This window comes from Bufo bufo, chromosome 8, assembly GCF_905171765.1.
Source record: "Bufo bufo chromosome 8, aBufBuf1.1, whole genome shotgun sequence".
In the NCBI taxonomy this organism is placed as follows: Eukaryota; Metazoa; Chordata; class Amphibia; order Anura; family Bufonidae; genus Bufo; species Bufo bufo.
In genome coordinates this window covers 28,951,455-28,968,337 of record NC_053396.1, presented here as the reverse complement: position 1 = coordinate 28,968,337, position 16,883 = coordinate 28,951,455, and the positions used below count along the sequence as shown (strand labels likewise).

Sequence of the window (16,883 nt, the reverse complement as noted above, 5' to 3'; positions counted from 1 at the left end):
TTTTCTAAGTGTGTGACTGGTATTTTTTACTTTGTGCTGGGTCATCTAATTACTGTTATCTCTAAATTATTAAGAGGTCATAAACACTTATTTAAGCCACATTTTTATCAGTAAGATAAGAACTGAGCTATAATGAGTGTGTATAATGTCAGAGAGCAGAGATAAGGATCCCATCAGCTCCCCAACTGACGGAAAAGAGAAAATCCAGAGGCTGCTATTATAGAATCTCAGCTCTGTACAGAAAAAAGGGCTCCATATTTTTAATAAAGACCAATTGAAAAAAAGATTTTTAGCTCAAAATAAGTACAATGTAATAATACAAAAAATTGCCTCCAAAGGTGAACATAGCCTTTAACTTTAAAATATTGAGCATCAAAAAAGAATGTATTTTTAATTACTTCACGTAACGTATTTTGGCATCCTCCAAACACAGCTAATAAAGTCTGCTCCACCTTATGTCATGTGCCCAGTTTTTACCTTATCTCTGCTTATACCTTTATATATTGTAATTTAAAGGGGTTCTGCAGTTTGTTTTAACTGTTGATCTATCCTCTGGATAGATCATCAGTATCTGACTGGCGGGGGTCAAGTGAACAGCGTTTAGCCCTGCCCAGGCCAGTTGATACTAGTCGTGACGTCACTGGGCCAGCGGTAAACAGTGAGCAGGCCGCGCCGCTGCTGGAGCGCCGCTGCCTTCTCAAACAGCTGATCGGCGGGGGTCCCGGGTGTCAATTTAGTCTTTAGTTAAATTAGTTAATAATGTGTATCTGTCTATCTATCTAAAAAAAAAAAAAAAGAGCAGCACTGTCTAAAGGTAATGATCAGGTGCAATCCAGGACAATAGGCAGTAGTCCACTAAAAGATCCAAAAAGACAAAAATGAGGCAGCACTCAAGTATAGTGAAAGGGTGGTGGACCCGTTTATTCCCAAGGCATAAACGGGTCCACCACCCTTTCACTATACTTGGAGTGCTGCCTCATTTTTGTCTTATCTATCTATCTATCTATCTATCTATCTATCTATCTTCTATCTGATATCTATCTATCTATCTATCTATCTATCTATCTATCTATCTATCTATCTATCTATCACTATACTTGGAGTGCTGCCTCATTTTTGTCTTTTCTATCTATCGTATCTATCTATATCTATCTATCTACAGTATCTATCTATCTATCTATCTATCTATCTATCTATCTATCTATCTATCTATCTATCTTTCTACAGTATCTATCTATCTACAGTATCTATCTATCTGTTTATCATCAATCTTACTGCATATACCTACTCTAATCTCTAGATAAATACTTATATAATATTAAATATAATCACTATTATCTACATTTAATAATATTAATTATGGTTATTTTTAGTATTATTAATATTATGCATAACAGTAATATAATAAAAAAATAAACCTAAAATATCATTAATAGTAATAAATAATACCAATAAAGTAGCAAATTTTGTTTTTCCCCAGATTTTTATTATTATTTATTTTTAAAGCTTCCTATGTAATTTTCTTAGATGACGGGCACATATTAATACCCTCACTAGACATCTCGTTCCTGCGAGCTGCTTGCCCAGAAAGGCACTTCCTACATGAAAAGGTTTCTGTTGACACAAGCAAATGACCAGAGTTAGTACACAGGTCCCAGAGCACGCACCGGGGAACCCGCACTTTGCCATTCGCCAGTTAAACCCGTGAGGGGCAGCGTCATTTGTTTTACAGCCATGTTTCACAGAAAGTAAAGCATTTCGAGAAGCTAACGCAGGAAGCCCGAAGGAAGTGGACTAGCGATGGCTCGACATATCATCGTGCCTCCCGCCTGATATGAATTTCACGTCATAAACGGCTTGTGTTATCCAATGCCAGGAAAAACATTGGGGCCTTCCCCTCTGGATTGTGAGGCCTTTTATTTCTCTTTCACTCCTGAATGTTTATTTGTGAATAATAGTGTTTTGTTTTTGTTTTTTTTATGTTTTAATTTTTTTTTAAAATCTGACCTCAGGTTTGTGAAAAGAATCTATCTCCGTTCACATGAAAAGTTTGTGTTTCGGAATGTGCCGGGAAGGTGTCATTTGATTGAGAAGTGTTGGCTTGTGTGTTTGCTTTTAGTACCCCTGCTCCTGGGATTAACTGTTTATAAGAGACGCGGTGTGCCATCAATGGCCAGATTTTTAACGTTGTAGTTTGAGCCTGACAGCATTTCCTCCTGCTTCTCACACGCTCACCAAGGGAGCCAAATATTATTTTTCATTAGATCTTGTTTCTTGCTTCTTTTTTTTTTTTTCGTACCCTTTCTGTGTTAGTTTTAAAATTAACGCCCGCGCTTCTAATTAGGCCCTTCGCATGACCGCAATTGTTTTAGAACGGTGCTGAGAAATTTGCTTTTTATATATATTTTTAAATAAGTAAAATTAAATATTTGACGTTTTTTTTATTTTTTATAAAAAAAAATTCTACGCCTGCTCATGCTGTAATAAATATGCAGACTGTTGACATTATGTGGGTAGTTTGGCATGGTTGGTCATAAATGAAAAGAAAAAGAAAAAAAAATCTGTTGTGCAGTATGAGCGCAAGTAAACTGTTGCTCATTGCGTTCAACAGGACAAATAGCTTCCAACACTGTAAGGGTAGCTTTTTATAGGCATTTTTATTGTTTTTTTTTTTTCTTTTTTCAAAATGTAGCATGCTTTTCTCATGTTAAAGGAAATTCCATTAAACAAATTATTTAAAAAAAAAGTCAGCATGGGCTGTGTGGTGTTTTTGGCTCTTTTCACATAGGTTTCTCTATAAGTTTTGAAAAATGCCACAAAAATGTAGAAACGCCACTAGTAAAATAAAAAAAGCTGCAAAAATTGTGAAAAAAAAGAGTCTTTAAGAAACAAAAAAAGGAAACCGTTATGACTAGGCGGTTTCATGCATAAGGTTTTTATAAACATTTTTGCTGTATCTTTCCTGATGCTTTTTTCTGTATTTTTTTTTCTTCAAAAAATTCTCCAGAGAATTATGAAGCGCACTAAAAGCGGTGCAATTTTTGAGCATTTTTTTACTATTCTTGGTGCATTTATTTTTTCGCATCAATTGAGCTTTTTTACACATAGTATGCTCTAGTTATGGTAGTTTTTTTTAGGTGTTATCCTTTAGATTTCTCTAAAGGACTCGAAGGTCCAAAACAAAAAAAAATTGAACAAAAAAGTCACCCAAGAACCCTTGTAAGAAACACAAAATGAATGGCTGTTTTTTGTACAAACTACAAAAAAAAACTATGTGGGAAGGAAGGCCAAGGAATATGAATAGTGCTCACAGTGTAAGGTCACTTGACATATATCAGTTATGCCCGGCCAACTACTTTAGGCCAGATCGGGACACAACCAATATATATGTACTGCGCCTCAGTGCAGAGATCCGTGGTCTATCTGTCTGGTGCTGTTTGACATCCGATATCACAACTGATGCAACGGATGTATGAGAACGATTCCATTGAAAACTATGGGATCAGTTCTGGTTTCAGTTCCATTCTGGTGTTTTCTGCTTTGCGCTGGAGGGGAACTGATTTGGCTCACCAGAAATATGTGAAGAGACCCTAATCACTATAGATACTATCTGGCCATGTGTGTAACCATATAATCACACAGTGTTTTTGTATATGAAATATAAAGTAAGTTGTAAATTTTACATATAAGTTGAGCATTTTGAAAATGAATGTTAAGGACCTAACCATTAAGCACTACTCCTAAAGGGGCTTCAATATCGGTTACAACATTACAATAGATATGTAAGCCCAAAATACTGTCCCCAAAAACATAATTCCATTATTTAAAATGTATTATATTTTTTAGATTAAGTTGCTATTATCATATTTGTTTTAGAAAATTTTGAAAGTCTTGACTCATTTTGCTACCTCACTAAAGTCTAGATCTTCTCCACAAAGTTTCCACCTCCCATCCCTATACTCTGGATCCCGAGACTACATTATAACTGGCAAACTGAAGATAAATCTATATTGTACAATTATATTATCTAATAATATTATACATCTCTTACAGTCTCTATGTAGGTCAATTATGTAAAAAGTTGGCCGCCCCCATGATTGTCTTCCTATAGTATCTCGAATTTCTCTGGTGTCTCTAAAAGCTCTCTGGAATGGCAACCACAAGGCCTCCAGAGTTAAAAGTGTCTTATTTCACAACTGTTACAAATTTTGGACATTATATGTTATACAATATCAGTATATACTGTAAGCTTTGCAAATCTATAGTTAATGATTCGAATCCCAATTGGCTTTGGTAAGGATCACCTCGGATGAACTTTGGTGTAACCCTGCTTTAATTATACACCTAGTGCTCCTCAATAGTTCCAGAACTCTCTTTGTAATGTATTACTAGACATTTGGATTTTATTTAGAAATGTTTTAGATTTTTTTATTCTCCCAAAAATATTTCAAAAAAAATTCCAAAAAAATAATAATAAAAAAAATAAAATATATATATATCACAATGAGTTAATCAGGCAACCTTAGAAGTGTTCTCTGTGTATCACACTAAACTCGCCATAGATATTCTACATTTTGAGAGCGCCGTTTACGGTCAGTGGAAAGAAAAATATACAAGCACAAAGTTTACGCTACTCTGAATTAAGACTAAAAGATTTTTTTTCAATGCTCTGCACAAATACCAAGCCCTTCTTGACACAAAATCAACATAAAAAAAAAAAGGTTGTCGACACGGGAACAATTTTGTTTTTAAAATAAGATCTGTTTCCGGAGCTGATATTCACGTGCCTTGAAGACCAGTGATCCGTCTTCCATCTTCTAGAAGCAATGGGATTTTAGCCGTACACAGCGACACATTGTTACCGGGCCAATGGACCATTAAATGCAGTTTGCAATAAAGTTGGTTAAAGATTTTGGTCGAGTTAAGAATTGTGTCTTTCCGAATTCCCATGTCATTTACAACCCAAAATTACAACCCGTTTTTTTTTTCATGGTAAATTCCTCCGGACGGGCTACATGGCCTGATGACCAGAGGGATTAAAGGAATCGTGTGAGCTATTAAATGTAACGTTCTATTCTAGGAAGGATTTGCCTGTTTTTATCTGCTAATAAGATTATGGAAGTGACACAAGTGTCTTGATGAAATCTGATTGACAGCCTGCTGTACTTGTATCAGAGAGTGTGACACTAAACCTCGGAGCCTATTGTCCTGCAGAGAGAGCTAGCGGAAACATACCGTCCTAATCCCTTTATTCATGTCAAGCATGGAGAAAAAGGCTCCTGGGATGGCACCTACTGGCGTTGTCCCTGCTGTCTTGGTCCTTCTGATCTGGACTAAGTCACTCAGCATGAGCTTATGTGCGTCTGTTGCCCGTAGCACCGGAGATGCACATATGGAAGCCCAAGCTCTATCACTTAGGGTGTATATTTTGTATATAGATCAAGATGGAGAGGTTCTAGAGCTGTGTTTGTCATCATGATATCAGCATGTGCTACTTGGAAAGCTAATATGAAAGGTTTAAAGGACAAGAGTTGCACCGCTACATCTACACATATCCCTGTCATGGGTCTTCAAGGTTCTTTTGTGGAAAGATTAAGAGATGTCTATCTGCGTGGAGAGTTTATTATCCTCATTGGAATTTAATTATAACTGTTCATATTATAAGTCATGTTTGCAGCATTTGTAAGTTGGTAGAGTAAAAGTAAAATTATAAAAATGGTATACGAGGCAGATGGTGATGGGTTTCCACCATCTATTGGCCATTACCACCATCCTTCCTTGGTAGGATTTTTTTTTACATTGTACGGTGGTATTTTTGTCCTTTTTGCACAAGGGCTTTCTCAGACCTTGATAAGGCCCTGGGAAGAGGAATAGGTACTTGATGCCAGTAGGAATGGGTACTGCTTACAGCAGAGGAGGTTTTGTTCATCCAAACCATGTTGATGGTGCCTAGGATACTGGGAATAATTTTATGATTTAGGACATTAGGTTCAAAATGTCTAATTTGAAAGCCTCTTCTCTCTCAAAGACAAGACACAAAATCTTCTTCTAAGACTAAACCAGCATCTACTACATATTAAAAACCTAGGTTAGGGGTGTGACAAGTCCCTTTGGTTCTCAAGGCAGGGATTAAGAAGGTGCTAAGGCACCCCAGATCCATGAAATTCATCACAATAGTTGTAAGATGGACAATATATTCTTTAAAGGGGTTAACCCGTGAATAATGTGAAAAATGAAAATCAATAACCATATAGTACATGGCAACCTCTAATAAAGCTAGAACCAGCCCTGTACCTCACATTTATTGCACCAATTGTTCTGCTAGATTTTCTTCAGGTTGGCAATTTAAGTGGTGGTTCCTTGGTTCTTTTCTCCGGGTCGTGTCCTTTTTGCTACAGCTGTCTCCCTATCACAGCTCAGGGGTGTTTGTCTTTTCTGCTACAGCTCTCTCCCTCTAACTGTCACAGCATCTAAAAGAAGATATGGTTGGTGACAGTTGAAGGATGGAACTGAGCATGTGCAACCACCTCAGTGAGGTGGACTGAAAAATCAAGAACAAAGAGCAGGTGGTGCTATATAGATACATTTTACTGAATAACTCAGTAGCTACAGTAAATCTTTAATTATATGCAATTACAAATGTATTCTGATTCAGGTACTGGTTTAAAAAATTTAGAATATATTTTTGTGGGGAAACCTCTTTAAATTGCCATCTGGAATTGCACCCTAGATGGCGCTTTTTCTACCTACTGATCATTATTGCCTGACCTGGGTCCAGGTTACCCTAGTCAAAGGGGTTCAATTTTTTTTATATCAGTAAAAAAATTGTAATTTTTTCGTACATGAAGGAGGATTACAATTTTATGTTTCCTCTTCTCTGTGGAATTGTCATAAGACTTTGCACCTGCCCAGACCAGCCAAATTCTGCAGGCTGCGGGGTTTGGTAATGACATTGAGATGTCCGCTCAACCAGTAAAATGTGGGTTGCAGTAAGAGTTAATGTTGCTTTCTGGTGGAATTATGATAGATAAAGTAAATAGGGCCACTTGTGTAAATGTAGTTTAAGCTGTGAGTCTTCTTCTTTTGCTTTGGGCATGTTTTACTAGTTACGGTAGATTATTTGAATATCTTGTGCCGGTAGATCAAATTATTTTGTAGTTTCTCTACAACGGCCAGTATTGATGGTACTACATAGATACATGTTCCATCTTTCCTCACTACTTGTTACTACCACAAGGAAAGAATTGTTTAATTAACAATAGCTAAAAACAGTGTTTCCCAACCAGGGTTCCCTAAAAAGTGCTGTCCCTTACCAAGGCATGACTAGCTAATTTCACCCCGTACAAAGATGCTTGGCATAAGGGTGGTCGAAACAGTCAACAAATACTTGTCCAACATCCAACTTCTTCGAGGTGAGAATAGGAGTTGGGGTCCTCTGGGAGTACAGTTTTTCAGGGGATCCACTGGGAACCACTGGCTTAAAGAGGTATTCTGGCAAGTTTTACCAAAAATGGATTCCTAGGCAACAAGTAATTTCTAAAAAATAATATTTGTACTCATATTCCACATTATACCTCAAATCCACCATATATTGCCCAAATAATACTCCTTTAAAGAACTCAAATAATACCACTATATAGATCCCATGTATTACTACAATTCAGTTACAAAATAATACAGCTATATGCTGCTAAATAATTCTGGGTAGATTTAGTTTAATCCTGGAGTCCCAATCCTTAGGCCCCCCATAGAAAGTGGCCAACTGCCCAGTTTTCCACCTCCAGAAACCAACCCTGAATATGGTTACTAACCATTTTCCCTAAATAATTGCTTGAATATTCAGGGATCAAACCATCTTTCACTACACAACCTATTGGTACTGTAGTAAAGCTGGTTGACAACCTCTGTGTTAGCAGGTGCAATGTTGGTCAGATTGACTATTACCCAACTTTCCAGAGAAACTGATATATCTAAAAAACCTTCTTAGGATCTTATTATAACCCCATAGATATACACGGCAATGCTTTTTTCCTGGAACCGGCCTCTTCTACACATAGATATGCTTGTCCTCAACAGTAACCTGCATTTGATGTTTTTTGCCTGAGGACCTTTATTTACTAGAGGAAACGATTTGGAAGTATGTTAAGAACAAGCACACAGTAAAGAAAATCTCGTTATATACACAAGTGCATAAAATGTCTGCTCATTGGTACTCCTTCAGAAGTAGAGCGAATATACTATAGATACAACATTAACCATTTCACTTATAGCATCCAGAAGCCATCATGCTAGCAAGGCCTTCACTTTCCCATGACTCCGGAGTCCTTTTAGAAAAAAAAAACAGAGCGTCTGTTTCTCAGCACAAAAGTAAAGTTATGGCAAATATTATTCTCATCTGCTTTTAAAACTTAAAAAAATGAAAGGCAGACAGGCCTTAAATGAAATCAGCAGCCAGGGGAACAGGGAGCTCAAGTGGATTAAACCCAGAGGTCACATTTCAGCATTGATTCTTCTGCCCAAGACATGACGTCGAAGGGATAAAATGGGGCCACCAGCCTTTGTGAGCTGCTCAGATGAGTTGGGTGTGTGTCATCCTTTACCCTTGTTCTTAGATGACTTTATTAAAGTACATACCTTAACAAAAAATTACTAACTGCTCCTGCGGAAATTAGGCTTTTCTTATTGTCTGCTTAGAAATTACGGTACACTGTCCTCTTCTGCAAAGTCTATTTAGCTGTATGTTCTGAGGAGGTATGAGGACAACCAATATGGACATCATTGCAGAGGTTGTTAACTGGTTTGCATGAGCAGGAGTGAGAGAAGAGTGGTTCTAGTGCATAGATACAAGAAGAACCATACAAAAAAAAATAGGTGTAACTTGGAAGGGGGGGGGGTGGAGCTGTTGGGGCATGTGCCATGGGCAGGATGCCAATAAGTCAACCTGCTTTGGTCAAGGTATTTGGGTACAAGGCTAAGTGATTTTTTTCTTCTTACTTCCAAGAGGTGGGCTGTAGACTGGTCTTAAGGTGCCCCTACACCCTCAATATCTGTTCAAATGAATGAATGATCGTCCTGCTGACATATTCCTTCTGACTTCTTCATACTCATCTCATGCATGCACGGCTTGGCAAACATGCATGTCTTGTCAATGAGAAAAGGGAAGTAAGCCACTGCCACAGTACTGAGAATGTGTTGCAATTCATTATGCCTGATCCTTCTTTGCCCCAACAACATCTGTTGGAGGATAGTCGGGAGGCCCCCCCCACACACAGAGGCTAACTCTTCTCTTATGTGTATGAAGCCCATTCCTGACTGGACTAGTGTTGCAGTTCCTGTGGAGAAAATGAGCCCTAGCTAGGCTCATATTCCCCTTGGAGACAGGTATGGGGTCCACTTGACCTGGGGCCTCCTCTATTGTACGCATATCATGGGTCAGCACTTATCTTGGGAAAAAATGTCTCATCATGGAGAAGAAAAGTATATTTTTGGCAACTGGGTATGGAAATTTCCAGGGGCAAAGATGACTATGACATTGATATGCTTAGTAGGAGAGGAGTCCTGGGATAGGTTTAATTTATATTCTAGGCAACAGCCCCTTCTCCCTTTATATGCTATCCTTTGGATACAGCAATGATTGCTTTGATACTTAGTCCTGCTTGGCCTTAATGTGTACCACCTCAAACAGCAGTAGACAAACAGGATTTGGCGCATACAGTAGTATGACTTTCACATTGCTATCCAGAAACCTGCTGGGAATGTGAGTTTTGCGGTTGGACCAGACCTAAACAGCTGAGCAGGAATCTCTGGCATAACCTACAGTTGTTCATATTCCTGAGCCAAAGCTCCATCAAGTCTCACAGACTGACGCCCTTGGTACTGGAACACTGACCATAGTAAAAATACTTATTCATTCCAGGTCATTTGTACTTTGCTCCTTTTTCATGTTTTTCATTTTAACTATTTGGTGGACCCGAATATGTAGCAATTCTCTGATATTTTTATATTACAAATAAGAAGACATTTTCCTAGAACTTAGGAGTTCTCATTTTGAACAGTTTCTATTTGTTAGAAGAGTCCATTGATAAACAGATCAAAGATATGTTACCCTTCTGAGATCTTCTGCAATCTGTGGTGTAAACTGGCTATAAGTGTTCAGTCTTCCCGCAGCGCCATCACAGGGGAAATTAAGCATTACACAGTTCCCATTCACATCAATGGGTTATCTATGTAATACAGAACAAGACAGGTCCTGCAGAGTAAGAGAGGCTCGTTGAAACTGGTCTACACTCTGGTCAAGATGAGAAGATCTTGAATGGTAAACCCCCTCCATTAACAGTCCCTAAACAGGTGTATAGAAATCGGTTTTCCAAACTGGACAACGAACGTCAAAATCTAATGTGTTAGTTTGATGTAGCCAATAATATGACTTGTTTCATGGCAATTTGACCACAATAGTGTCTCCTCATTGAAGATGATGAGTCTATATTAATTTGATCGTTGGGGTTGTCACTCAGAAACACACACAACTAAGATTGAAAAGAATTTGTGACAACTTGACAGAAGAGGACAACTCACAAACGTTCATATTTCAGTTGATTTCTGTAGTTAGAGCTGTAGGTATGTATAGCTTGTTGTCTCATCTTGATCGCCCTCTTGATGTAAGCTTAGATAATGTCCCTGTGGATGTCAAAGGGGTCTTAAGGAAAACCGAGACCTTGTTTGGAGACACTGAGTATTTTTAAGATTGGGTTTCCTCCCTGCCCTTTCTCCAGACTACTAAGCCTGAGTTGATTTGTGTTCGGTCTGTGACCCTGTGGAGCATCAAACAGGATGGAATGAAAACACTGTGGAGGCTCACACTGCTCGGTATGGATGACCTACAGAAAGATAATGCAGATGTTTCAGATCATTGCAAATGGGCAATATTTGTAATCCTTTCTATTGAGCTGGTATCACAGAGGGTAAGAGGGTCACAGTATGTGTTTTGCTCTTGTGAATACTTAGTAGTCCATGGGTTGCTCCTCTGTCAAGTGCTATATGTTTATGTTGTTGGGAAAAACTGGCAGATAGCCAATTGCAGCTTTCATACATTTGACCATGCTACATAGACATCAGTTTTAATATTGTCTTTTCTGGTTGGGCTGTTAATAATTATTGTTGTCTATGTAGTCATCTTGCATTTCATGCCAAGGGCAATACAGACAGAGGGACACATGTACTGGAGGGACCCCAGTACTGTTTATATGGAGTGGCACCAAGTAATCCATTGTGTCATTGTCAAGGCCCATTATTATTAACCCCTTTTGATTTTCTGTCTCTTCAAACCTGGCATTGTACAGAAACCACATTTCAGCCTGATCATTTGAATGGTGCTATAGTCTGGTTCTCTTCATAGCACCAGGCTGGTGGTGGCAAAGCACAGAAAAATTTGAAGGAGCCTCAATGCTTTACCTGGCTTCTACTTTCTACAGTAGGTCCTTTTAATTTAAATCTATGCTAATACCAAGGAGTAAACATCTCAAGCTATAGAGAGAATTCTATGGTCTACAAAATAACTGTACGGAGCTGCAATGACTTCCCAGATTGACCTTGTATGCCAAAACTCGTGTTGAGATCAGAAAAGATTAAAACTACTTTTTATTCTCACCCGCGGTGTTACATGTCCTATAGACGTGAAACATGTCTTCCTGCTGCAGATTGTTCTGACTCTAGGCTTAGTTGAGTCTCTGTTTTGGATTGAACAAATCTTGGCTGTGGTGACAGCCTTCATCAGAAACATGCACATACTGAGATAATAGATTTCAGGACGTTGCGGGGAAAAGAAGGCGCTTAAAGCTCTGGCTTCTTAATGTGTAATCTGCCATTGCATCATGAATGTGTTATGGCCAACTTAAAGTGATAGCCTTTTATCGTCAAAACGCCCTTTGCCATAGTATTTGTCTGTTTACTACCTATTCTACTCTACCTTGCCTCCAGGAATTTTAAGACTTATAAATGTCATTAAAGGGGTTGCCCAACTGGGCAAAATGTTAGTAAATGGCTCAGAGTGAGAATTTATACTCACCTCACCGATTCCCCACCTCTGCCATTCTGATGATCATCAGGTTCCTCCATTCCAAGGAATGGTCTGCCCAGTCAATCACTGTCTGTAGTGGATCAGTCATATCTTGCAACTTCCTGTGTGTCGAACTTGGGCCAGGATATAGAGACCAGTGGAATCGTGGTAAATGTGGGAATGGCAGTGGCAGGGGATTGGTGTGGGAAAGTATCAGTTCTTAAATTTTTTTTAAAACCACTCTGAGCCATTTACTAAAAAATGTTGCCCAGCTGGGGAACCCCTTTAATTAAAAAATTTAAAATGGCTTCGTTTTTTCTCCACAAGTCAGTGAAGAAAGCAACAAGAAGTACATCAAGATGGCCGCCACCTGCTTTTTGACTCATCTAATATCTAAGTTAATACTTGTTAATGGATTTTTTCTTTCTTTCTTTCTTTCTTTCTTTTCTTCTTATCAATCTATCCAACTTATATCTCATCTAGTATCTATCTATCTATCTATCTATCTATCTACGGTATCTATTTTCTTTCTTTCTTTTTATCTTTCTGTCCCATATCTATCTATATAATATTATTCTATCTCCATATACTCCCACAGTGCACGTATATATTGAATTCTTATACAAAATAGCACAAAGCAATGACAAGTGATTCAAGATGGACACCACCTGCCTTTTGACTCATCTAATATCCCCGCTGTGTAGTATTTTCATAAGTCAATAATAAAATTGATAATGGATTTTTTTTAATAATGGAGCTGGCTGAATCCAGACAAAAGCAGAGATATTACAGAGGGCTGCCTCTGTCTTTTCCATGGCAGCCATAACAATACAAGAAGGACTCGCCTCCTTCTAACGCCAATTTTTTTTATGGACTCAAATAAACCGCAGAGCTTTGATGGCCCGTAGCTACACTCGCCCCGCTAATAAGTTGAGTCTGGCAGTGTCCCTTCGTACCATCTCTACTGAAATCAGCTGATTCTTTAAGTCAAGCACAAATCCAAGCCACATCTGTATCCCATATGACTCTATCAGTCCCAGACCAGCGTCTTTCTGGAAGCGTTATCTAAATCACATTTATTGGCTAATGCTTAAATTGTACCCAAATCAACCAACTTTGATGTCTTGGAGAATGGCAGAAAATAAAAGAAGGGTGGGGGCACGGTCCGGGCTTATGTGGCCATAAAAGTGGAATATTCATTGTAGTGTTTAATGCTCCTTTTTGGGTTTTCTATAGGTTTTATTCCTCACCATAGTTAGGTACAGGCAGAAATAATGACATTCTTTTCCTGGTAGCTTTGGAGCATAGAGATCTAAGGAGGGGACTTCTAATTGGCTGCTTCTCCATGATTTGTTGATCTACAGAGTACGCTTTTAATCCTTATTAACATTCTCTAAAGTCATGCATGAAATATAGCGTTGGTACTGCACTACGGGGCATGTGGTTTTGCTTTTCAAGATATTTTCAGGCTATTTTGGATCTATCCTGTTGTTCATTATTGTACAGCTCCATTCATTCACTTATCATTATGTTCGGACTTAAGCAAAAATAAATGAAGATTTATGCCGGTGAAGGCACAAGCTTTGAAATAAAAGGAAATAAAATACGGTCAGACATGCCGGCTGTATATATGAATGATATAATGAAGGCATCTGTACAGGCGCAACAGTATAAAAAACATATACACATATCCATATTTGTATATATAATCCAAGAGAATCCACGGCACTTCCTAACATAAAAGCGTGTAGTTTTTTCACCTAATAACAACGTTTCGGTTCGCACACTGGAACCTTTTTCAAACAGTGATCACTGCTTGAAAAAGGTTCCAGTGTGCGAACCGAAACGTTGTTATTGGGTGAATAAACTACACGCTTTTATGTAAGGAAGTGCCGTGGATTCTCTTGGATTATAGCTATTTTGAAGTTGGGATCGCTTCATCAACGGCTGGCACCCGCCATTATAGAACACTGCTGTGCTGTTCACACTAGTTGGATATAGTGCTGCATATTCGTATATAGTTAGGGTTCAGCGAAGCATTCAAAGCGGAATTCGCTCCAAAGTTTATGAAAACTTCAATTCGCACTTCATGGAAACGAATCAGCTTTTTGTAAAATGGCGGCTGCACGTGTTACAAAGTGAAAGTAAGAAGCCCAGAAACGCGAGATCATCCATAATACCGTTCAGCCAGCCAATGCGCAGGTAGCCTAATCCCGCGTGGTCTGCGCCATTGTCCTGCGAGCTGAGCATAGGGAGAGACGTGGCAAGCGCTCATGTACAAGGGACAGTGTCGCTGCCCTCTTACTAAAGCAGCAGACACCGTAAACTTGTGGTCGGGAAAGGGTTAACTTCCAAGCCTTCACACTCAGATTGGGTCACCAAGTGGGAAGAATATGATTAGGCAGAGTGGCCTGGGTTTACCTGATTTATAGCGATTCGTGAAAAATTAATTTGGAACAAATGGAATTTCTTGGTGGGCTTTGGCAAATCGGCCAGATCGAATTTTTCAAAACTTCACTCATCTCTATATATCACCGAATTGTATAGTTGGGTTACGTTGCTTTTAGAGAATGTTTTGATCTCATTCTTCATTCATGGCAGTTTTTCTTAAACAAAATTGAGAGTCGGCCCACGACCTTGGATGAGAAGCTTGCTCAGAAATGGCAGCAGGCAGGTGTCAGTGCATCTGCAAGCATAGTGAGGTGAAAACTTTTGAAGGATGGTCTGGTGTCAAGAAGGGCAGTAAAGAAGCCACTTCTCTCCAAGAAAAACATAAAAACAGACTGACATTCTGCAGAAAGTAGAGGGTTTGGACTGCTGAGGACTGGGGTAAAGTTATTTTCTCTGATGAAGTCACCTTCAGACTATTTGGGATGTCTGGAAAAATGATTGTCCTGAGAAGAAAAAGTGAGCGCTACTATGAGTCCTGTGTCATGCCAACAGTAAAGCCTCCTGAGACCATTCATATGTGAGGTTGCTTCTCATCCAAAGTAGTGGGCTCACTCACAATTTTGTCTAAGAACACTGCCATGAATAAAAAATGGGATCAAAAATTCATCCAGGAGCAACTTCTTCCAACCATTCAGAAGCAATGTGGTGATGAACAATGCTTTTTCCAGCATGATGGAGCACCATTCTCAAGGCCAAAGTGATCACTAAGTGGCTCAGTGAACAAAACATTGATATTTTGGGTCCATGGTCGGGAAACTCTCCAGATCTTAATCCTATTGAGAACTTGTGGTCCACCCTCAAAAAGTGGACAAACAAAAACACAGAAATTGTGAAAAACTCCAATTTGGCCCAGAAGCTGATATCCAGCATGCCAGGCCGAATTGCAGAAGTCTTGAAAAATAAATATTGAATCTTTGTATAAACTTGATGGATTTGTCAATAGAAGCGAATAAACTTATGAAATGTACGTCTGTATACCATATAAAGAGATGGTTCCCAGCTAATAGGTCTCCTGTATCTATGTGTGGCCCATCTGTAGAAGGTGGCATCATTTTGTGAGTACAATACCGTACACTCATGTGAGTTGTCAGGCGGGTTTATCCATTGGAGGGAGATTACATGGATATTTTCACGGATAGGTTTTTAGATGTGGTATATAATTCAGAGCAGGGAGTGATACTGTTTGCATTCTGTATCCCAGCAGCAGTCTGTCTGTCTCCCACAATAATCTTTGAAGATGAGAAGGTGAAGGGAGCTGAAATGTGTCCCTTTGAACTGTGGTCGGGGGGGCCCCGTGGTGAAACAGTGGAGAGGACCCCACAGCCACCTCCTCCCCTCGCCCTGCAGTGTCTTGTTCCTCTGCTTGAGGCTAGGCAGTCGGTAGGACAGTCTGGTCTGGTAACCCCACTGAGAGGTGTCAGACTGGGTCACTGGGGCACACACCCTGTTTAACCCTGTCTATGCTACAGATATGCTGCAGAAACTGCAAATATGCAGTTTGACCTGTTATGCCTATAAAGTCTTTTCCATCCAAAATACCATTTGCTGCAGATGTTTGTCCTGAAGACCTGAAGTGAATTACACTGCACTAAGACTCAATGTATGGTGTATGAGAGCAACCTCTTTGTGGCTTTCAGCTAATTATGATACTGGCTTGTATGTATCTTCTCAAAAATCTGCCCAAAAATGTCAGCAACAATTAGGAAAATCAGCTAAATTATTGGAGCCATTGGACCTGGTCTATTGGCTCTAAAATGAGTAAACCCAGCCTGAATCATTATAGCCTTAGTGTAAGGACTAAGTAGTACATATACAGTGCTGGCTTGGTTGTTTTGAATGCTCCTTTACATATAGAAATTTACAATTATATAAGCAGCAGAAATATAAGTAACCCTCTGGTCCTGGTGTCTAAGGGCCCCCTAAAATGGGTATTATACATGACGTATAGTAGATAGGGCCCTCTTACAGATATTGCATATCTGTATAGTAGATAGGGCCCTCTTCAGATTACTCCTCCACTTGCCCCATCTTATCTCAGAGGTAAGCATATGGTTTAGAAGAAACTAGTCTATCTATATATTTACCAACGAAACAAATCAGGGCATTTATGGGGTGTCCTACAAAGGAGTTAGATAGTGCCTACTGGACAGCAAGCTCAGATCCTTCAATCCAAAGAAGAAGGGGGTGGTGCCAGAGTTGGACTGTTCCAGAGTCCCAAAACTCTGATGCAGTAATAGACCCCTTATAATACATGGCCCCTGAGGTCTAGCAGAAGATAATTTAGAACTGACTTTGGAACCAATAGCCACCAGATATCCAATTAAACCTTATAGATGAAAAGTCCTGAATATGCAATGATAACAAAAGTTACTTAAAA

General features: G+C 39.1%; 1 protein-coding gene across 2 annotated transcripts in view; it reads left to right on the top strand.

Annotated features, from left to right (window-relative positions):
* LMX1B (LIM homeobox transcription factor 1 beta) overlaps positions 1-16,883 on the top strand; it is a 147,671-nt gene that overhangs the window by 32,615 nt on the left and 98,173 nt on the right. The window lies entirely within an intron of this gene.